This window comes from Falco cherrug, chromosome 4 (genome assembly GCF_023634085.1).
Source record: "Falco cherrug isolate bFalChe1 chromosome 4, bFalChe1.pri, whole genome shotgun sequence".
NCBI classification, from domain to species: Eukaryota; Metazoa; Chordata; class Aves; order Falconiformes; family Falconidae; genus Falco; species Falco cherrug.
The window spans coordinates 16,990,703-17,015,014 of NC_073700.1; the positions used below are offsets into that span (position 1 = coordinate 16,990,703).

Below are 24,312 nucleotides of genomic sequence, written 5' to 3' on the forward strand. Positions count from 1 at the left end.
TTACCCATTCAGTTTTGAACACTTCCAGAAGTGGGTGAGAATAAAGATAAATCAGTTGAAAACAAAACCAAACCAAACACATAAACAAAAAGAAAACACAATGAAAAAGAAAGAGTTGTTAACGACTAATGCTAGTTGCTGAACACCAACATGTTCTCGTAGGAGAACATATGAACTGGAGTAACTTAACGAAGTCTTTTCCCAGAAATTAATTGTTTCCAAGTCTGCAACAACATTGACATTAATTTGACTGAAAAACAAAAACCACCCCACGAGAACATACAGAGAACAGGATAGAAACTCTTCTGTTCTAATAATTAAAGAAAAAAAAAACCACTGGAAAAGCTTCAGAGAAACGCAACTAGGATGATCAAAGTGTGGAGCAACTGCCATGCAAGGACCAAGGGAGCAGGTTGGGATGCTGCACCTGGTGTGGACATCGGTCTCCAACATGCCCAGAGGGCAGGCGGGGACTGGCTGCTCCCTGCTCTCTAACACAAGGACTAGGAGACACCAATGAAAACGAGCAGGAGATCGGTTCAAACCCACACAACAGTGGCTGTAGCTCACGGGGGCTGTGGCAGATCTTGCTGGAGAGCACTGCGGGTGCAAGAAGCTTATGGAGGAGTTTCAAGGGGAGATGGGAAAAGCGCTTGGAAGACGGACCCGTTGCAAGTTGCAAAAGACTGTAGGAAATCCCTTGAGCTGAAAATGAATTGATAGTGGCTGGAAGACATGGAAGATGATGTGGGGGCATGTTAAATATCTTGCTTTTTTCCTCTCCTTTGCTAGGCATCTTATTTATGGCCACAGTTGGAGCCAGAATGCTGGGCTACACCGACCTTGGGCTGAACCACGGCAGCTGTTTCTATGGGCTTTTATAATTTGCATTATGATTTTTTGGATTGTGAATATGTAATGTAGAGATCGTCTCAATACTTGTTGACACTGAACATAGCATCACAGTTGCAGATTCCTGGCTGGAGCCTGTAGAAATCACTGCAAAGCAAATCAAGAATAATAATACTGCAATGGAGTGCAGTTGGACAGCGGGTCTGGGAGGCAGAAGCGGTACCAGATGAATGGGAAAAAGAGTGCAGAGCATGAAATGAACACGGGCAGGAACAGCCTATCTGCCTAATGCAGTCCTGCAACATTTTAGCAGAAATGTTGGTTTAAAACCAAAACTAAAGAAAAAAAGCCCTGTACTCTGAAATACTAAGTCGAATTCTAAAAAATAAATAGGTGATTCGTATTTAGGCTCTCCAGAGAGCTTTTTTTAAAAAAAAATTAATTTCTTACTGAAGAAAGGAAGGTGTAGGCAGTAAGACCAGCTATTAAAAGAAGGAATTCTTTTAAAGACCAGGATGCTCATTACAGAAATGGCTCAAACAACAAAACCGAATTGAAGGCAGACAAAACTAGTTCAGCACACTTTCCTGAGTTAACACAGCAACACCCTTCACTCCAAAAGCAGATTATCAACCCGTTTTCTAACAAATGGTCTCAGTTATTACAATATCAAAATGGTTTCCCACCTAGGAGGCGCTTAGATGGCTTGGTAGACCTGTGGGCCACAGTTTTCCAATGTCAGAGCTGACGTTACAAACTCCTGATGTTTGATTTCATACCACATTATTTTACTCCACAGGGAGACTAGGCGCACACACACCCCACCCCACCCCCCAACAACAACAAAAAAATCAGCATCTGCTAAAATAATAAAGCATTTCTTTATCTTTTAACTTAACAGTCCACATTTTCTTTGCACAAGAGATAGTAAGACAAGGTGGTTTCTCATAGCAAAAAGAACAAATATGACAAACAGGTTGGAGACAACGCAAGGGCTTATTCCTGTGAAGAAATTAATGCACTTAACTGCATGTATCCTATAACATAGACTTTCTCCTGAAATATTGTGTGATTCGTGATGAAATAATTTATATCACAATAATGTCTAGAGGTGAAAAAGCTCTGCTGAGCTAGGGTCTGTTTGACCACAGAAAATATGCAATTTATTGATGATATCTGCTTTTAGTTTCCCTCTGTGCCCATTCCATCTAGCATCTCAGTCTATTACAACCCCCACTGGAAAGTTTGGTTATTTGGTTTATGCAGTAGCTGGGATTTCCCAGCTGAGTCACTGATGCACTAGCCAAGATGGCAGTTGCAAAAATAAGGGCTATAGCAATACTTCCACTCACATGATTGTCCACTCAGGGAGCTCACAGTGGTGCTCATTTCTACTATGTTTTAAATAGGGACTAAAAAAAGGAAAGAGGAGGGAAAAAAACCCCACAACCAAATAATGCTTGCTAAGCCACATTTTTGTTGCTAAATTCCAGAAAATTCTTGATGGAAATAAAGGCTTCTTGCAACCCTGATGATCTCAGCTCAGCAGTCACCAAGAACACAGCTGTGGACAAAAGCAGGCTTAACCCCAGGCAACACACTCAAGAGCATGGAAGAAGAAAATATGCTAACCCCATGCAGAAAGCCACCAAAAGGATCCATCCTGCAACATGTTGGATTCTTTGCCATTTGAAACATTTCACTCCATTCCGATTATCTTTTCCAAAAATTTCCTCAGATTTGAGAGGTCACCTGCTTGATAATGGCATTTTTTAGCAGATTCTAGTGCTAGACACAAATTTATAAACTTTGATAAATTCTTTTTGAACCTGAAATGTATGCACCCACAATTCCTAAGAATCTGAAATGTATGCCAGTGACATTTGAGCAACCTCCTGTGTGCAAATAGTAGCAGCGAAATTAATTCTGATCCTCAGGGGCACCCCTTGTTTGTGAATGCTCCCTCTGAAAACACTTCTCACCCTCTGATAGCTTCTGTCGGTACATCAACTGCCACCAGGCTGGGTGGAAGGGCAGGTGCTCAGAACTACCTGATTTTAGGCAAAAGTCCTCCCTTTGTAAAGTCTAATTCCATGTATAAGTTGTGCTCAAGAAAATACCTGGCACCACTTTCTGCGAAGATGGGCTGTGTTGACTAGAAATATACTACTACCCTTCAAAATACTCATTTTCTCAAGGAGATTGGGTCTTACATTGACTCTTTTGAGATCCTTTCTTTTCTTCTCTGCTAAAAGCACGTAGACAGATCCTACAGTAGTGACAATAGAGGAGGAATAAAAGATGCAACCCAGAAACAGTAGTTTCCAAAACAGGGGATACTAGATCCTAAGAGCCAGTGCTCAGCTCTTCCTTCCTGCTGGCCAGGATGTGTTGGAAATGCATTTATTTGCATACAGAAAAATCACCCTGTTATTTCTGTAATCAAAGTAATCAAATTTAGGCTGATATATCTAGCTTTAGAAAATCCGACACACATGGCGGGAAAAAAAAAAAGTAAAAAGAAATTCCTCCCTACTAAACTCACCAAAATTCGTGTTTTAAGGTTTCAGAAGTAAAACATGTTCAAAGACTGGTTTTTGTTGTTGCCACAGTTTCCTTCCTTTTTCTTCCCCGCTGAAAAAAACCAATACCTTTACGTGAACATACAGTCAGAGAACCAACTTTCCACTGCTTCTCTCCCCACAGTACTACTCCAAATCTGAGATATTTCTTATTATCTGAATCCCTCTTTATCTTTGAATGGAACAAAGGGCAACTCACTGAATGGCTGTTTTTTTCAATTATTCTTGATTATTATACTGCATTTTACAGTATGTCAATAGTCCTCCCAAATCATTACATCATAACAACAATATTTTAGCAGCAAAAACAAACCCCAAGGGGGAAACAAGACATCTCTCATAGAAAAAAAAAACAACTGACATACAGTTGTCTGAGAAACAATAAACTGTGCTTGTCAATTTTGCGTAGATAAATATGTAACCTAGATGTTTTTGTGATTAATGAAAAATATTGACTGTTTCTAAATACACTGCTTTCAAACCCACACATTTATCCTCCAACAGTTACCTAATATTAAAGTCACTAGAGAAACTATGTTTTGAATTATGCTCTGACACTTATTGCTACAATTTCCAGTTTCTACAGGGAAGAAACCTGCATACCAGATCATCTATTGCTGTCTTCACTGCATAAGAACATCCATCTCTTCAAGAGCAGTACCACCAGCGAGGCGCAGTGCAGATCGGGGGGGCTGAAAGCCTCTTGCCTTATTGACATATGGGCTTCCAATAAGGAAAGCAGACTGCATAAATGACCAAGCAAAATCTGGATTTTTTCAAGAAAAAGCTGAGCATGAGTATCGGAGGGCTGACAGCACCTTCCTGCCAGCACCTTCCTGCCAGCTGGTAGATAAGTCTATGCCAGAAAATATATTCTGAAGATATATTTTATACTCATGTTTTATGCATTTGGAAACTATCATTTTATATTTTATGTTTATATTAATTACTGCAGCTGTTTTGTCCCATGTACATTTTGAGATGGTCATAGATAATCCTGACAAATAGCTATACCCTGGCAGAGCCTATAGCTGCTTGTGGGAAGAGGGGTCAGGGTCAGGCCCAGGACACAACAGTCTCTGATCTATATTACACTCATACACTAGTAAATATTTTTGCTTTATCCTTCTTTGGGAAGGCTAACAATTGCTACATTCACAGTGACTGATCACATCTGAACTGGAAAAATCCATTTTCCATTCCTTAACTGCAGCAGAATCCCCCTTCTCTTGTCAGGATCTCCATTTAAAGGCGTCTTTAGCAGAGAGATGCTCTTTGGGCAGACAAAGACCATTTCAAAACAACAGGGCCATGAAGCAATGAAAGGTTAAAGGCCTTGCTAAAGGGATAAAAGTGCAATAGAGTCATCTGGATTAAGACTCTCTCTCACTGCCCTGATGTCTACATTGAGAGGGAAGGATTCAATTTTTTTTAAAGACACAAAGATTGCACATGTTGGATTTGCTGTATAAACGCCCGATTATAACATGCTGTCTTTCATCTAAAGGTCTCTATCTGAAGGTATTTAACAAACATTAGTAAGTTATCATGGTTGGACGGGTTTTATTTCTGTGCTACAAAACGAACTGCAGAAAAGGAGGGGGGGAAAAAACCCACAACCAACCAACCAACCACAAAACACACAACAAACAAAAACACAGAAACCCCCTGACTTGTTTAGAGGCACGCGCAGAGCACCTGCAGCTCACATTTGCTAAAGTGGCAAGTGGACTTGCATTCTCAGTTGCCGGGCATTACAGGCTGGGTGACCAGTCATCCTGCCTTCTTCAAGGCTGCTACTCTACCCAGCAGAGAGGCTCAACACAAAGTCATCTATAATTAGAGCTAAAATAGCTCCCCTTAATTATAGTGTATTAAATTAAGCTGGTTAACCCATCAACTCGCTTAAAAAAAACCCAAACCCAAACCTAGGTTGTTTGTTGGTTTGTTGTTTTTTTTTTTAAGAAATGTTAAAATATTAAATAAAGTAACTAAAGACAATTTCTCAACCTGTTGTTAAAAACTTAATAAAAAGTGGGGTGCAGACAGGGCTCCTGGGAAGCAGAAGCCACTTCTTAAAACTTTTCTGTAATAGCACTTGGCACAACAGTAGTGCCAGGGCATCACCGCTGTGTCTTGCTAATGCTTGCAATGGGTTCTCCTCAAGTTCTCACATAAAGGTGGCCCTGATACTTGCACATATATTTTGTTAATGTCTGAAGAGATTCATATTCTATTTCTGGATCAATTAATATAATAGTTTTCATGGCAAGGTCCAGTAGACAGCAGCCCATCTTAGAAGACAAAATGAAGGCTGAGTGGATTTTTATCATTTAACAAGACCATGCTGGTAACCACATCATCATCAAATATTCCTAATCCCAGCAGTTGTTACACAAACGATAATAGTTTGTGCTATATCATTTGATTCTGTCCCATCCTTGTCTTCCAGCTGCTGTCCAAAAGTGATTATAAATAATGGGGCTATAAAAGCCATTCAATAATTAGAAGATTCATTGGCCATATGCCAGCAGTGACAAAAGCGAGTGATTTATGTAAGATGAGTCTGTCACATCTGCCAGATCACAGTTTCATTATGCCTGTGGCTTTAAGGTCACAGTTTAACACTGTTACAACAGCCATTTGTCATGGGGGTGCTGGGGAGAAGAGGTGAAATACATCATGGTTTTGTTTGCTTTCTTGTTTTAACTACTGAGTAAATAAGTAAATAAAGTCCAGTACCTACATTTGTTATTCCATGCCTCTCGTGAGGTCAAAGACACAAGAACATATAGTAAGACAGAAAACATTCATCATGGTTGGCCAGAGTTCAATAAGATTACAAAGCAAAACCATGCAGTTTAAAAGCCTTAAGTATTCATGTGGCTTCTTAAATTCAATATAATCTAAGTGTGTTCTATCTTCCAGCCACCCATGAAATGAAGGCACCTTGTAAACGCATAACATGTTGGTAAATTAATTGCTACCACATTTTACTAACACAAGTAAACTTAAAAACCTTTTATGGCTCAGTGTGCTAAAAAGATATTTAAACATCGTCATGGGAATTCAGCTTAACAATTAACATGGCTCAGCAGACACCCAATTTGATTCCAATTCTATTTTCTCCTCTTTTTTCCTCTATTAAAAACAAACAAACAACAGCAATGAACTTTTTTACTGCTGGGTAAAAACCAGTCCCATAAGTCCAGATGTTTGGATGTTCCCCATAAATGCTTCAATAGCCTCATCTGTTATCGTCAACGATTGCTTCCACACCAGTTTGGACAGTCTCTGTTGACAAAAACTACTGGTCTGAGGGTATAAACTCTATCTTTGTTTGAAATGCTATATCCAGTTCCAATCAGTATATTACTTTAATTCACACCAGCCTGCAATAGCTGGACTACAGATAGAAGAACTGCTCAGATCAGAGCCTAGATGTTTCCAGTATTCTAACAAATCCATACCACAACCAAAGCAAAATGACTGCCCATCCTTTACAGACCTTCCTGAAGTAAAACGTAAAATACTTTCCAATTTTTATGCTTTAAAACCTACTCCGAACAACAAAGCCACATCCACTGCAATATCCTTCCAGTGGAAGGAAATTATGATAAGCTGGAGGGTTATGCTATAAAGAATTGCACAAAGTTACAGGATGAACTACCTACACAGCAATAAAACTCAACTTTGATGGAGCATGGTTAAGACTTCAGCAGCAGCCTAGCTGCTGAATCAGCAGAGAGCACTTCAGCGCAGCTACTAATTCCTGTCTGGAGAATGAATAACACTTGTTACTTTATTACTAACAGAACTTCTTAAAATATTATTTTAGGTGTAAGCTGTGAATCTGAAGGAGAGGTATTCACTCAAAACTTTCAGGTCGTGTACAGAATCAGGAGCAGGCAAGAGCTTTCTTGGCACAGTACCTTTTGGTATCGCTCTCAATCTGCATGGGTGAATGAACCAGCACTGAAGTGGTAACTCAGCATTTGCTGCTACAGAATTGCACTTAACAGATCATAAATCCCAAGTGAAGCTATTCTGTGAGCACCTAACCTAATCTACTGTATTCGCAGGGTGCTCCACCTTATTTTCTGTGCATTAATAGTCATTCGTATTTTTACTGTAAATTTAAACAAATAGTCTTTCAGCTGAGAAATGCCAAAAAAAATCCAAAGAGCTCAAGCTTGGAGGTTGAAAAGAAAAAATATTATCATTTATACCTGAAAATTTTCAACACTTGTGACAAATACCCTTCTGTTGCTCTCTGCTGAATCCAGACCAGCAATACCAACAAACAAAGCAGAAAGCCCAGCCTTTTTGCCCCTTTGGCCTCTTGACAATTCTGGTGCCCTCAAGTTTCATCCTTGAATTCTTCTCAAAGCTCCTATAGAAGAAACGTTCCTTCAGCCTCCAACATCTATGCAGCTCAGCACAACTGTGGCCTGGGAGAGCGGGAGGCCACTCGGCCATGATGGCATCCCAGGAAAAGGAGCATGGCCTGTCACGGAAAAGTGTCTGCCAGAAAGCTATTGATTACTGTCATGTCCTAAACCAAGTTTGACAGCAGAATGTTCTATAGGTCTGGCTAATACTAACAATGCTGTCGAAGAAGAAGAGAAAAATGGAGAAACTAAGCCTCGCATTATTGCAGGCAAATACAGCCTGAAGTCTTAAGCCACTACAATATTAAAACACTTGCCAATTCAAGTTCTTTTTTTGTGGGGATTCAAAGTTCAGTCATCCCAGAGCCACTGGATGAATGACGGTAGAAATCAAATCTTTTTACTTCAAGAATAAATTATTTTATTATTTTCTTCCATAAAATACTAAGGTTTGAGTTTGGGGTTTTTTATGATCATAGTTTATCACTACACCTACAGTCCAGGATCCCTTCTGTGTCTGAACAGGTCAAGCACCCACAGCGTTGATGGGCGACACAAATTGCTAGGGCTTGTTGAAGCTGTGCCCACATGAAGGAAAAAGCTGTTTCTGTTGATCTTTGCCACAGCTTTGCTGCAGGCTGAAGCAGGTTTCCATGCGGAGGGGTCCCACCTTAAAGTAAAGGCATGAGTAAGAACATGAGGACATTTTCTGCTCCTCTGTTCTTAAAACATGTGATATCTTTTACTGGAGCCTATAGCACCGTATCACTGAATAAAGGATGACATTTCTCCAGAGGAAGTGGCAACTGTACCTGCCCTAGGAAACTGTAGAAGGAGGGAAAATCCAACACATGTGAAACAAAAATACAGGTAACTGAAAACATGCAGCTCAAGCCACAAGAATATATGATGAATAGAAGAGGGAAAAGAAAGGTCAGCAGTATTAACGACTGTTGGCCATAGATACCTCTAAAACACATTTGAACTGGTCAGGCACGGAGCTTCAGAAACATGGCTTTACTGCATCCATATGGGTGCTGGCAGATGTCGAGCCAGACATGGTGTTTCTTGCCTACAGCATAGTTAATCATAAACCCAACTAATTAAAAGCTGGAGATTAACCACTACTACTCTGCTACTGACTCGTAAGAGTCCTCTTTTCTTCCCTCACATTATTTTCAAGAAATGCTACAAACTCCCTGCTTTTGCATTAGCTTTTTTTTTTTCTCTCTTTTTTTTCCTTTTTTGCTTTGAATAATCCACAGACACACAACAAGGAAGGATCCCACACTCTCAGGTGGTCTCTGTGAATGACAGTAGAGAGCAAGGTGAGCCGAAGTGAGAGAAGGAACCTGCTAGGATCACAAATGCTGAATATTTTCCTACTATAATGAAAAATCTCTAAGATAAACCGTAACACTGATAAATAGCCACGCATACTATAAGGTTTTAACAGGAAAGCTCAGGCGGGTAGGCGTGCAAAGAACAAAGTAATACAACATCCTCTAGACTTGTCTTCAATGAAATCTGGATTGGCAACATGCTAGATACTGTAGTCTGTTCTGAGGCCAGATCAGCGCTGAACTAGAGGCGTAAGTTAACTGCTGACCATCAAGCTGTAACATTAAAGTCATGTCCATAAATGCTTCCTCTTTGTGGTGACTTTAAACCAAGTGCCCAGAGCAAAGCCTCAGCTCTGCAGAACTTTACAGAAAGCCGGAGCCAGAGGTGAACTTAGGGAAGCAAAGACATTCCTCCAAGGCAGGCATTTTGCCTTGCACACAAAGACGCTGCTGTGCTGGGGCTTTTTGCACTGCATTTTCCAGCAAGGAAGAGCGACGACAAGTATGAAGCAGTCATTAGTGGCAAGAATCGTTGATGTTGCCACGTAGGCTTTAAAAAAAAAGAGTAAGCAAAAAAGAAAAACCCTCCTACACATCCGAAGTGAATGCAGAATGAAATCATTGTAAGAGAGTGGCATGAGATGCAGCCTCTTTCCATGAACAGCTCTAAAAGATTCAGGCTGAGTGGGTCACGCCCCATCTGCACTAAACCTTCCCATCAATGAACACAGACCGGGCTACGTGAGCAACTCAATCTTCCAGTAGAACTTATTCGGGAAAGCACAGTCTGCATGGGAGCCACATAACAGCATTTATCACTGACAACTACTCTGTACAACTGAGTTGCATGAAGCAACCTGGATAAAGGAGCATTGTTTTGTTTCCTTTACTCCGACTCAAAGCTGCCAGCAAACCTTTCCTTTTCTGGGATGCAAGAGGGCTTATATGGCAGGCAGCAGACGCAGGGCAGGAGGCAAAGAAGAAAGTCTAGATAGAATAGTAAGAACAGGAAAATCAAGATGAAAAGCACTTGTAGTCTTTCACTCAAAGGCAATGACCCGTTTCTGGAAATTAGATGCATCTCTCTGTATGTCTCCTGAAAGGAGTTACCATATGTTCTAAAAGTAGGATATAATATTTGAGCTGTAAAAGCCAAATCAGCTTGAGAAACAGACGGCATTACAATGCTTTAGCAGAACAAGCCCCACACAACAATATGCCAACAAACTCATTTTCTAGCATGGCACTAGGAAAATATTTGCAAAATCTGAAACCCATTCCCTAAATACAGCATTTGATTCTTCCAGAAAAATGGGAAAAACTGACATATATGCTAGCATTAGGGAATTTTGAGTAGCTATTCATATTCTTTGATTATTTTTTTTTTGCTTGCTGTTCTCTGTAATTTAAGCACCGGTAGTGTTTTTTTGAAACCTGACCTCAAACTCCTTCAGCAGTCAAGCTAAAGTCCTTGTTCTTCCTTGATTGCCGGAGGGACAAATTCCCATTGCCCAGCCAGGTCACCTCTGAATACTAATCACAGCGCTGGAGTTTTTCACGCTGCCCTCACTGGCTCCCGGGCATATGTCAATATTAACGGCCTGATTTCCAGAGGTACCGAATACATAAAATCTAATGCTAAGAACCTGTGATGGTGGGGCCATAAACGCACACTAAATGCAGGCATTAGCAGAAGTCTAGAATTTTGATGATGATTTTTTATTATTTTTTTCCTCACAAGTATCTCTATCAGAAAATGTTGGCTTTTTTGGAAGAAACCAGCTAAAAACCATGATGTGCCTTTTCAAAGCTCTGTCCAAAGCACAAGCCAACTGACAGCCCATTTTCCAGTTTGGCTGGATGATGCACACTCAGGTACACCAGGGTGTCACAACAGAAAAGAAAAAAAAAATTCTCTCCAATATAATAATTTACTGAGGTGTACAGGTTAATTTTCCAACTTGCTGTAACAGTTTTCCAGAAACAAGATCTGCCAAGAAACAAAACCAGAAATAAGACTTGCAGTGGTCTCACTATAGCAAATAAAGGTCCTGTTCCTACTACGTTATTTTCAAAGAGCACACAATGAAGCTTAACCTGAGATGGACCTGCTTTTTTTTTTTTTTTTCCTTCTTTTTAAATATATAATTACACATTTGTGGACATACAGAAGAGACACCAAACCTCTAACATAGTATATAAAGGAAGAACACAGGCAACAACGCTTTTGTGATTTAGAAAGCTAGGCTCTCAAAGCTGAAAATAATTATGAGCTAAATTTGTGGGGGGAAAAGCATTTAAATAGAAAAATGTGTATAACAGTTGGGAGCTGCTGAAGCACACTTTACAAGAGGCACAAGAAGCCACAAAAATTGAGTAAGAGGGTCACACTGGTTAAAAAAACATCCCCGCTTATAGGGAAAATGACTGCAGCTTTTTTTTTAATTTCATGTTGTAGACAAAAGGAAAACAAGATCTAAGAAACTGGACTAGCTCTGGTTAATTATTCAAACTGCAAATATTTTTGTTTTATTTTTAGTCTACCATTGGAAGTATTTTCTGATGGTTGGAGGATATTCTTCATCCCTGGAAAATGTTACATCAAGACTGAATGTTTTTCTTGAAAAAAACATGTTCAACTAAAGAGAAATTGATTCAAACTAGTTCTATAAGGTCTTGAGCTATTACTTGGAAATCTAATTTAAAAAGACAATGCTGAACAGGTAGGTAAAGGGCTCAGAAAAATGGGAGATCCAACAGCAATTCAGAAGAGTTCAGAGCAAAACGATGCAATGAGCTAAATCTTTTCGATTGCTCAGTTGACCAAGAAGCTATGCAAGTTCAGAGAACCTCACTGGTAAAAGGAAAGCACTAATGTGCCAGTTCTGTTGTAAAAGCAATTCAATATACAGCATTATGGGCCTCCCTTTTGTGCAGGAAATGAAAATGAAATTCTAAAATAAGATTTTGAAGCACTGGCAGAATAAATGAGTTGGCCAGAGCAAGCAAGAAGTATGGCAGGCCAGTCTGTTAAGAGTTTTAATAAAGTGCTACCGCATCTTACTGGCAAAATTCGATTGCCAGCTAAAGTAAAATGAATGAGGGCAACGCTGCTGTAGCTGTACCACATACAGTCACGTAAAACAAAAACTCTCTGATTCTTGGGACTGTCTCTTCCACGGAGAGCAACCCTTCTCTTCTTTCACTGCCACGTCAAAGGCCAGTCAATGACAGCAGCTAAAATATCAAAAAATTCACATTCAAAACCAAAACCCCAATGAACTTGGATAGCTTTTGTCTCCAATGTAAATTTAATACCTCATATAAAGCAAGATTGGCAATAAAAAAATAAATAATGTACATGAAAAAGCTTACTAGGCCCTGTAACATATATCTTTTTTGCCTTGGTCACAAGGTCTAGTTTTCCTAATGTGTTTAGGAGTGCCTGTATCATGTTTCTGTCACCCTAACTTCTCCCTCCCAAAGAAACAAACATGAATATTACAAATGGTAAAACCCACATTTTCTTAAACAGGAAATAAATGTTTATATGTGGCATATAGCAAAATATATATTTCCAGAGACAATAGCTACAAGATTTAGACTTATTAGTGCAGGGCTGGGATTTTTAATGGAAAACACATTCTTGGGGATAAGAATTTTAATTACCAAGAAAGAACATACAAATGGCTCCTTTAGATTTATAGCAGAGCAGTTCTGTAACAGAATCAAAAGGACATGGTCTCTTTTGGTGAAAAATAGAATATTGGAATAAAGAGAGAAAAACTCGACGCAGGCATATGGTGGGTTAGACATTTTCCATGGAATGCTTTTGATCACAAAATTGCATTTGTCAACATGAAGACATTCTGCAAGAACATCAAATTTCTGCAGAAAATCAGAGATAGCTCCGACAGTGCCTTTTCAGATGACACCTTAGTTTGCCAGGCTACCCTGATCCTGGCCATCGGTCATAAGTTTCCAAGCTCAGTCCAGTCAAACCTTCTGCCCATGTGCCTCATCTCTCTCCCCTCCCTTACAATCCTTAGAAAATCCATACTGCAGGAATAACAATTAGCACAATAGTCTGAAAGTGGTGGCTTACGAAAGGCTACCAATACCTGGGATAGATCTTCAGACTGCAAACAAAAAGGGAGCCAAAGCACTGGTTCAATTCTGAAAACAGCAAAAACTGGCAGAATTAAGTTTCACAGATTCTGGTCTGGTAGAAAAGGAAATAGAGGCTCTTTTGGCAAGTGATGCCTCCATTGTGTGAGCACATTACTTAGCTGCAGGCATCTCACCCTAAAAACAATTAACTGGAAAATACAAGACCAGAGTGGTCAAAATAGCAGTTCCCCAGAATTCAAAGTGGAAAGAAACACTGGTTTAATTCCCATTACATTACTATTTCCAGCAGCAGTCTTGGTGGCTTTCTCGTATATCCATAATTAAGGGCTTTTGTGAAAGATTAACAGGAAAAGCAGAGATGAAATGTTTAATCAGGCTTTGCTGCTGGCTTTGGCTTCATGGATTTTTTGCGTTTTGCAGGATGCAAGCAGACCTGACCATGTTTTATGGCCATTTTTGCCTGGTAAGTATTGGCTGTCCAGACTCTCATGGTTCTAACCAATCTGCAATTCTGCCAGGAAATCTGCATGCTCAAGCATCAGCTTTACTGTCATTGTCATTAAAACCAACAGCCACTTTATTTTTTAAATTATTTTGATAAGCGTCCTGATGATGCTAAAGACAACAAGAGATGTAAAACAATAAAAATCAGCATTAAGTGTCCAAATGCTAATTCTTCATCCTTAACTTTTTACTCTTATTATTTTGAAGAGCTCTCCTTGTACTCTCTTAGTTTGCTAACAAACATTTTTCAGCCCCACTTAATCAAATGCGTTTGGATGGAGGTCTCTCACACTGATTCTGAAATGGAAAGCTCTAATCAGCTTAGCCTCAAATTCATTTTATGCTTCTCTCACTTTTGGGAGTGCACAGTCAAAGCTCTAGAAATCCTGCAAAGTTGAGAAAGACTTTTTCAGCAACACAGGTACACTGGAGCACCTTGTACTCTGCTACTAGAGGGGAAAAATATTTTGGAGAGGTTGAAAAAGATCTAACAAGAGATGCAAGGAAGCACAGTACAGGCCTCGTATTTCTGCTGAGTGAATGTCACTGCAGTTTCTGCTCCTGTGTTATTCTGGGACTTTGGAAAGCTTTACCTCCACTCATTAAGTCATTGGGAGCTTTTCTGCTGACTTAAAAGGACTTTGGGTCAGGACCTCCCAGCTTGGCAAGAAAAGGTGTCAGACAAATAGCATGCAAGAGGAATTGCTACTTATCAAAGGAGCAATCCAGACTAATGCACTGTTCCCACTTGAACACAGTCCCACTTTTAAAGTCTGCATCAGGGTTGATGAACAAAGGAGGAACTTTGGAAGACAGGGTTTACTTTTTTAATAAAGTGAGTTTTGAGCATAACACACAACAGGCACTCAGGAACCACAGATGAGCAGTTCACACAGAGAACACATATCCCATGTCTCCAGACAGGAGCCACCCTATTGTCCCCAACTTTGTGCCAGTCACACTCCCCTGCTAACAAGCACCGTGGTGAGGGTCCCGGTTCCCTAGAAATAAACTCTGCTTCTGTTTCTGAGTGAGTCCAGCTAGACTGGCATGTTAAACCTACCATCTCTGACATGTCGTGGTTTTGCACACTCCTGTTCTGGGAGTTTTAAAATTATATGCCTAAATATTAATTCCTTGGTCTAATTTTACATTCCTTTGGTTTTGGTCCTTCCTTTAAGACAGAGCCTGTTTGACAGTTAAGCTTTTATAAGAAGCTTAGGAGTCTGGCTCTTTCATGATACGATGTTCCCCTGTTGCTGCCGTTCCACCTCTGCCCAGACCCAGAAGTTTCATTCAAATAAGGTACATCCAAAGTTGCTATATAAACACCATGTATGCACAAGCCTACACTGCCAGCACATAAATGGCAGATGCGTCTACACAGGCTGACAATTGATTTACTCATAATTTGCAATCCCTTCCAAAGGAACTACACTTCCTAGCAATCAATGAGAAAATAACCTTGTTAGCAAATAAGCCAAGGTTCTTTTAAATTAATCAGTTCTTTTTCATCCAAACAGTACAGATAATGAAAGAGATGGTGACATTTTACATGACCTATAAAGAGTAGAGTTTCTATTTTAGGCTCCCCTTCATAAGGGTGCCAGGGTGATTATGTTTTGTTTACTGGACAGAATAATCTCTTATTTGTTAAGGCTTGAATACGATTTTATACAGTATAAAATTTTATCTTCTATTGTCTTAATTATCATCTGGAGGGTTGAAGCGAGATGATAGCACAGAACAAAATTAATATTAATGTGTTCTATCTGCAATTTCAAGAGAAAGGACTGGGAGCTTTCTTTTGCTCATGTGCTTAACATGCTGCATCAGACTAGTGAATTATAACCCATTCAGCTGTTACTGTTTCTCCAACTAGCATGAAGACAACAGGCATCAGCCTTCTGCAGACTGCCTGCATTTCCAGTGTTCAAATACACAACCTCTTCCTCTAATTTATTTTTAGCATCATTTGCTAAAAAGTTTTAAAGTGTCTCCTGCTTACAATGGCGTGCAAGGCTACACTACTGTTTTTAAAACTCTTTATAAGATGCATTTATCACCTACAGCATGTTCTCGTGTCAGTGTGAAGGTGCAGGCAGCAGGAGCCTGCTTTTTCTCTCATCTAACTCATCTGCATCCTAATAGCTAGTGAATTCAGTATTTAGGAAAAAAAAAAGTGTATGTATTTTTTAATTTTATTTAGTTTTTTTTATTAAAACAAACCTAAGTGGATGGGATCTGAGGCTCCTCACAGCTCCAGCTCATAGGTGGAGGAGAGTGGAGGTTGCTTAGGGTTTGCAATGGTCTGTCCCAGAACCAGCCACCCCCATGACACCAGCACTTCACTCAGGGGGAGCAGAGCCCTTAGCCTTTTCTCCCATGGCCAGCGGCTCCTCTGGAACACTCCACACTCCTCCTGCTCATCTCACACAAGCTTAAAACTCCAGGTCACCATCACCTGTGCAAGAGCTTATACACAAAGGCCCTCCCCCTCTATTTCCAAATTGTTTAAACACACAACAGCATATGCAGAAACATGAGTATCTTCTGTTTATTGGATGACATAGGTCATTCATACCTGAGCACCTACAAATAATGATCAGTACCCGTATATGTGCAATGCTACCTGTTATAATCAAAGAATAAAGCCACTCAAAAACATCAAAATTACAAAAAAAACCCCAAACCCACACAAAAAAAAAGGACAAAAAAAGAATGCAATTAACAGCCAAACAAAATATAATTGAGATTGCAGCTCAGCTGACTGAGGTAAACTGAGAGCAAAATATATCTGATTGATCAAAAAATACTGCCGAGCAGATTCGCATCTGCTGAACAGAAGGGCTGAAGAACACAAACACTCCAGTGTGATAGCTATAAATCAGACTTTAATGAAATGATAAGCTATTTATGCAAAGCATTCATCGCTATGACAATTCATTTGCACAAAGCAAAAATAGAGTAAAAAATTGTCAAAATGCAAATACAAGTGACCAATTGATGCAGGGTCAAAAAGCAAAGGAGAAAACCCAAGTTCAGGACACAAGAGCTACAATTACTGCAGTGTTCTTACAACAACATTTCTCTCTTTACATTGTGATTTTCCATGAAAAGGTAGATCTAATGAATTCATTAACACAAAGAAAAACGAATCAGACATCATTGAAAAGGAAGTGAGAAATATGCATCTTATAATTTGAATTATGATTTCCTGCCAGAGAATGCCTTTATCTTTCCAGGCAAAGTAGCAAAGCAATTTTGCAGAAGAATTTAATTGAGAAATACGGCACACAAAAGGGCTGCTTAAGTGCCTATCTCAGTGGAAGATACGAAGTAGAAATAAGTCCTCTGGACAAAAATGAGTATTGCACATCAAAAAATGTTGCCAAGTGTCATTGCTTATCTGCAAAATATCAGGTTTAAATCTGTTTCTAAGGAAAGTCACATTGCTTCCCCAATAAAAATGCAGTAACTTTTAAGTTACTACAGTTATGATACACTAAACATAAATACATCCAAGCCAAAGCGAAAGGGAATATTCGTATTTCATTTTGAAAGTCCCTGATCTGGTTAAGACATTGTTATTTTGACCACCAGGTTTAATTTTGAAAGGATTTGAGCAGCTTTACTGTCCAGCAGCCATGAATAATTCTGTGCTTCAATACTTTTTATAGAAGTACATGAAGCAGAGCACCACTGCCACACGCAAAGCACAAGCTTTTACTCTCACTAGCTTTACTACATGAGTAAATTAATGCAAGCTAAACAAACTGTAGACTCCTCTCAACACACCTGACTGTGCTATATAACATATATATACACACACAATATTTCTCTGAAACATTGCAGTTTCCATAAGCAACACAACAAATTGTTTTGATCTTATGAACAGAAGACAAATAAATTAAGTATTCGCTCTGCACCCAACACCATACATGCAACAGAAGCTTTTGAACACTTCTGCATCCCTTCAACAGTCTGTTTCAATAAGAATTCACTTTTTACTTCAGCCTGATAGCTTTAAGAAAAAATTGTTCAATACTACAAGCAATACAGTTCATACAACAGAAAGAATTGTTAATACCAGAGGATTGACTTGGACAATAACAAAGAACTAACTTGGGGCTGTTAAATGCAGACATGCAAACATACACAAAACTATTAACTCACCATTTAGGATCATGTTTCGTTGCCTCATTAAAGAACACAAAATGGCAAGAGGACTACAAGTGTTCAAGGGGAAGACAGAAAAAGATGAAACCTTGACAGGTTTCAGTTCAGTAGTTCTATCAGCTATTCCAGGAACTTATTACTGTCAAAAGAGTTATATCTGCATAAGCTAGAGAAGAATCAGAGCAACAGTGTAAGCTGCCTGCATTAAAGACAGCAGCCTGCTGTGGTTGTCAGTGCTACGAAATCATACATCTCTGGATGATGTCGTCTTCTACTTTTTCCTCCTAATCCCTCACAATGGATTTTCTCCTCTTTTGCATTTTACAGCTTAAAACTCTGTAAATCTTGCCAGCTCCACCTTGGTTTTTCCTTCCTGGTAAATCATTAGAAATGACTGAAAGACTTCTGTGCAAACGAACTCACCACCATCCCTTCAGCTCCCATTAAATGCCATTCACAGTATTGTGTGCCCTGGAAATAAAAATTGTACCTAACACCTTCCTCTTCCAAGTCCTTCACTTAACCAAAGCTTCAGGCCCGATATTAAGCAAATTCCCGATTTTGCAACGGATTCTCAATTAAATATCACAGGAAACATTTTTGCAGTTATACTTCAAATATGGTATGTGTCACAATGTTGTGGGGGAACTGAAAAGAGAAAAGATGAAAACAGCATGCCTTGTCATCACTTCCATAATTTCATTCAGAAAGTATTTCAGAAATTTTCATTGAGAAAATATTTCAGAAATATAAACCTGAATGGATGGGGTTTTAGGAAGATGAGGTTCTTTTTATTCAGTATCTACAGTCTAGACAAAGCAGAGTGGCAAGAAATGCTAATGGATAAACTCCTCAACTACACAGATCCTTCAGTGGTTCAAAGTTTGCCCTTTAGCCTTCTGCTTTTTAGAAAGCTCCATATGACCAAGTGAGTGACTGCAATTCTTATGGACCCTTCTGGGACCACAAAGTCTCCTTTTACTGGTACGCTTCAAATGTCATGGTCCTTTTACCAATCCATGATAAAATGGTCCAAAACTCAGAAAACCTAATTATTGCTGTTTAAATATTCAGTTACTATTGAAAGATACAAGTACATGATGATGAAGACAGACGATATTTAAATGAGAAGGACACCTAGTTGGGTGGGGGTTTTTTACCACCTCCACCTCCCTTTTCCTTTTTCTCCTTTCTTCTTTTTATTTTTTCTAAAAGACAGTAGATACTTTTCAAATACCCCAAATTAATTTATCCCACTTCTCAGTTTAGTCTGCGTGTCTTTTCTTTACGAAACCTTTCTGTCTGCTCAGATGAGAAGTTCAGTGAACTACCAGCCATCTTTCAGCATCATTCACGCAGTACCAAGCACCTTGAGATTTGTATGATACCAGTAGCAATATTCAGAAAATAAATAGACAAATACACATGTGCTACATGTACACAGTTAGATCCTTTTCTTCTGCTTGAGGATACAAACTTAATTTGGGGACAGATTCCTATTTGTTCTAACTTCTCCAAAACATAATCAGACATTTTCAGGAATAACAAGGATATTAAGAAACCCAAATAACAACTGCCATGCATCCTCATGTGACTGAGTGGAAACAGTTTAATTGTTCCATTACAGGCCAGTACCAGACCCGATAGCCTGTTTGCTTTGCTGTACAGAACCTAAAATAAGCACAAAAAGCAGCAAATGTCAAGAGTTACTGTTATTATCATATATAAAGTGCAGAACAAAATTATTTCCCATCCGTTCTGCAACGAAGAGAGCACAATTCTAGGATTACAGCTTTTGTGTTGAATAGCATCACTGAAATTTAAGGCAATTCAAAGTAGAGCCATCTAAAAAACAATGAAGAGAAAGCAAAAAAAGTCTCCCACACAAAACAGCAGACCATACAAACTGGCTGAGGCACAAAAGGAGAATGTGTTCCAGTCTTAAGGTCGGAGAAGGTGGTTAAACTGGCTAAAAAGCTTATATCCTCTTCATTGTAACTTATTCAAGATTTGAGAACATTTCAAGTTCCTTATTAGCTGCAGTAAAAATGCTACTAATAAAAGGTCGTAGAAAATTACTAACACAAGTTTGAAATTTTTTTCACATTGTAGGATTCAAATCACATCTGTTATTTCATTGATCAAAAAACCCCTGCAACACCACTATGTTAAGCTCCCATTTTGTTAAATATGGATGCCTGTATATCTTAACACATACTGTGGCTATAACCTGTTAGGCAGTCATATCTGTAATGTACTTTGTGCACATTAGTGAAACATATTCTTATACGTAAGGCAGGGAAGCACTCATGATTTTATATATGTAAAATATTGATTCAGAAGGACATGTGGGATGCATGCAGACAGAAAAGCCCACTCAAAGCCACCCAATTGCCTGACCCAAGTGCTCTTACCACTCTTGGCCTTGGGAGAGACACTGCAGAGAGCAGCAGGGCTACCAGCAGTTACAGAGAGCACTCAGTTAGGAACTGCTGGGGGCACAGATCAGTTCTAAAACAGTTTGTGAACACATTTTTCCATTTAGATTCCATCCTCTCAGTGTGGTTTTATCACACAGCACTATAATGATTCATTATGCTATAAATTATTTCAAGACCAAAGACTAGGACTGTGCATTGAAACACACAGGGCAACCATGAAAATCTCAAAATCTGTCAACAAATGAAGCTCATTTGGAAGAAACTGAATACAAAGGGCAGCTATGAAACCACGCAGTGTAGAGCAGCAGGGAATTGGTGCTATGGCATGAACTTGAAAGTAACTGCCAATTTAGCATTTTACATGATTGAAAGCCGTACAAACCCAGGAGTCTTGAGGCCAAGCAGAGCTGTCTGCCTGGGACGGGAATCCAACCTGACCACGTTGTTACCAGGTTCAGTCTGCAGCTAACTGGGAAAACGTTCAGAGAGGCACCGGCATCCCATGTCTGGTGAGGGAAGGGAATGAATTAAGGTACAGACTACATCTCTCTTTCTCACAACCCCAGGTTTTGCTTGGCTAGATACCTAACTAAATAAAAGAAACCAGTGGCAAAGTAAAAAAAAACCTAGAAAATTCATCTTTTTAAGTGAAGCATACTAAAATACTACCAAAACAGGCATTAAAATTGTCATTTTTCCCCTCTACATGACTGGGGACGATCACACTCCATCTGCCTCTATGATTAAGAGGGGATGACGGCACCACCCAGAATGCTCATTGCTATTGTAAAGTCAGTATTTCTGCCCATTTATCTTTCTTAACACACAGCTGTGAAGTTCTAGGCTGTTCACCTGCCTGCCTCAGTCACCCAAAAACATTTAAGAGTTATCAAGAAATCATATTTAATATACTGGTATTGCTATACTGCTGTTAACCTAATCGATTGTGTAACTTTACATAATCTGAACATAAACTAACAGAAATGCATGGCATTTTTACAGAAAAGCCATCCGTGTCCTCTCCTTTGCTAGAACAAATTCAGCCTCTTCTCAAAGTAAAAACACGCCAAGACAGATCCAAACTCTCGATATTGATTCATAGCCTACTGCCTCAAGGACTTTTTTTACTTGTAACAACTTTCAACAAAACTTGCACCATTTTTTTTTTCCAGTAATGCAAGCTGTCACCTTCTGAATTGCGAACGCTCAGTTTCCCACATTTCATTCACTTTATTGTAGGCAAGGGGCTTTGTCCTACTGAAGCATGGGTGGGAATGCTTTGGTTGTCATTCTAATTCACTACTAGTTACAAGAGAAGAACCATTGTTTTTCCAAAACAAAAGGTAAAAAATACTTTATAGTTTCTGGGCAAGCAGGTTAAAGTTAGACTATAAAAGTATTACTGCAATGGCATCCATTTACAACAGCAAAAGTACATGGTTTTTAATCTAGGCTGTTATTACACACACACTGGTACTGTGTTTAGTATTCTTTTCATGGCATTCTAAGTACATTTGATCTCTTTGATAGCTTCTTGGCAATACTCATTAGAGGCATTATCTAAATTTTTTTTAATTTTTGTTTTAATACACATAAACTTATGGTGAAGCAGACTTAAATACTGTAAAGCCACTTGGAATAAGGAACTCAAATGTACTAATCTCTACAAATTCTACCTTCTGAATTACATACTGGGTGAAACAAAGATGACTAGGAACACATAGGTATTCTTGGTCAGTAACGAAAAGTTACTTTTCCCTTTCCCTGGTAAAGATTTCACCTTAAACAAGCCAACAGGGATCTTCAGTCTGCATTTAGAGATTAGGTTTGTTTAAACATTCATTTCACAGAAGAATCACAGGCTGTGAATGAATAATCTTCCGTGCTGAATTTAGTGGCAGTGTTTTGTTCAACAGTGACTTTTCTGGATCTCAAATCCAGGATTTTCACCACATACTTGCCAAGTGATTAAAATTTTTAAAAGAAGCAAATGATAGTATACCCCAGAAATTGCAAAGGTTTTAACATTAATGCAGCTTTAACAGCTGCATTATCCAACAGATCTACTGACAGATTTGCTCTTCTGCAACCTGGAAAAAGGCAACAAAGTCAAGTTCTTGGGAAACCAAGATTAGACTCACATCCAAGTCATTGGACTAACTATGACATGACTCATTTTAAATGGTTTCCACTTAGCTTTACTCTTGGGTTTTGCTATGTGACACATTTTTTGATATTTGGTACCAACTATCAATTCAAATTAGATTATACCTTAACAACAAAGTCTGGCAGACCCTGTCTCAGAAGACTTAGAAAAAACTATTACTTGATATACTTGAAGAATAAATAATATTCCACTGCTTTGGAGAAGCCCAGGATGGGAAGAGCAGAGCTGTCATCTGCAAGAGCAGAGATAAATTAACACAGCTCTGTCAGAGAGCCCAATATAGCACATTGTATTACGTACAGTCTCAGGATGTCTTAACAGCTTCTTGCTCTCCTGGAAGCTTATAGATCAGCCCAAATTGCACGCACATAATTCTTTATCCTACATAACGAGGTGTATTGACAAATGCAGAATAAAAAAAAAATAAAAATAAAAAAAATCAGGCTTTGGTTATGGAATATGCTAACCAAGAATCAAAAATTATGAAACCCAAGAAACACCAGAGAACTGACTTACTCTACATTCATTAAACGTTACCTCACATAGCAAGTACATAAACTTTCCAACAACTATGCTAATATCTTGGCTTAAAAATCTCTAAACCTGCCCTTGGTCTCCCTACCCAGATGCTCTCATGTGAAAAGAATCAAGGCTGGAGTCTAAGTACTAGTAGAGTGGAAAAGGTGAATTATGTGAAGGAGAAAATCAAACCAGACATCAAACAGCATCAGTAGTTTAACTGACAAAGAACATTGTTGTTGTTACATAGTGATCTATGGGTAATAGCTGTTTACTAAAACTCACAACTTACAGAAAGATTTCTTCGTCGATTTAATGACTTTTCACTGCTGTGAAGAAGTAAAGCTTCATATTAGAGCGTACTTGCACCTGACTATGCTGCTGATAGGTTTTAAAGTTACACAGAAAAAAAATAACACTAATATTCTTCAAAGTGTGACATGAAATCTTCCTTTCAGCAAAAGCAGCAGTGTCATTCTGGGACACCCTCTGCAACAAAGCAACCCTATTTATACATTGCCTTAAAAGCATTGGAGGGTTAATTTTGCAGCTGTACCTGTGACTCCAGCTGTGCCCAAACTTACAGCGCAGCAGTGCCCAGGGATGCTCCTGTGCCCTGGGCCATGACTGTCTATACAATTAAGCTGTTAGAAGGGTCCCTGGCGCAATTTTGGCCTGTGCCAACTATCATTTTCCCATGTAATCACAGGCACTGTTTGAGAGTTGGCACCATTTCCAGTCCTATGGGAATGTTTTGTAGGTTAAGAGACTTCTAATGTTATGGATGTGGGTCATTCCGTATCAGCTGGCCTCAGTGCCCAAAACATTCATAGGCACATTTACAAGGCACTGAGGTAACATCTAATACAATATTAAGTGCAAGTAAACATTGGGGGAGGTAGGGGGGTAGGGTGTCCCTTTTCCCCTCCCCACAAAAGTTCTTGAGACAATTCACAACACTGAAAACTGAGGAGGTTTTTTTTAAATAAATTCTGAGTTGGTTCAATGAGGCAATTTCCAGTATTTATCTCTTGGAATGTCCCAGAAATTCAAGCTAAATAAACAAAAGCTTGTATCATTCAAAGTGCTCTGCTAAATAGCTGCTGAAAACTTCAATGCTTTTGATTCAGAGAGCTTAAAGAAGCAAAGGCATTTATACTCTGAAGCTACGTTTGTAAATTGTTCAAGCATCATACCATGACA

The 24,312-nt window shown here is 39.1% G+C and overlaps 1 protein-coding gene across 26 annotated transcripts in view; it reads right to left on the minus strand.

Annotated features, from left to right (window-relative positions):
* Positions 1-24,312, minus strand: part of MAGI1 (membrane associated guanylate kinase, WW and PDZ domain containing 1) — a 355,855-nt gene that overhangs the window by 175,374 nt on the left and 156,169 nt on the right. The window contains exon 1 of one of the 26 annotated variants that reach the window (XM_055707404.1): positions 3,398-3,417. The exons of the other annotated variants lie outside the window; for them this stretch is intronic. The gene's annotated coding sequence lies outside the window, so the exon portion shown is untranslated. Of the gene's footprint in view, positions 1-3,397; positions 3,418-24,312 lie in introns of those variants that run through there. 26 annotated transcript variants of the gene reach the window in all.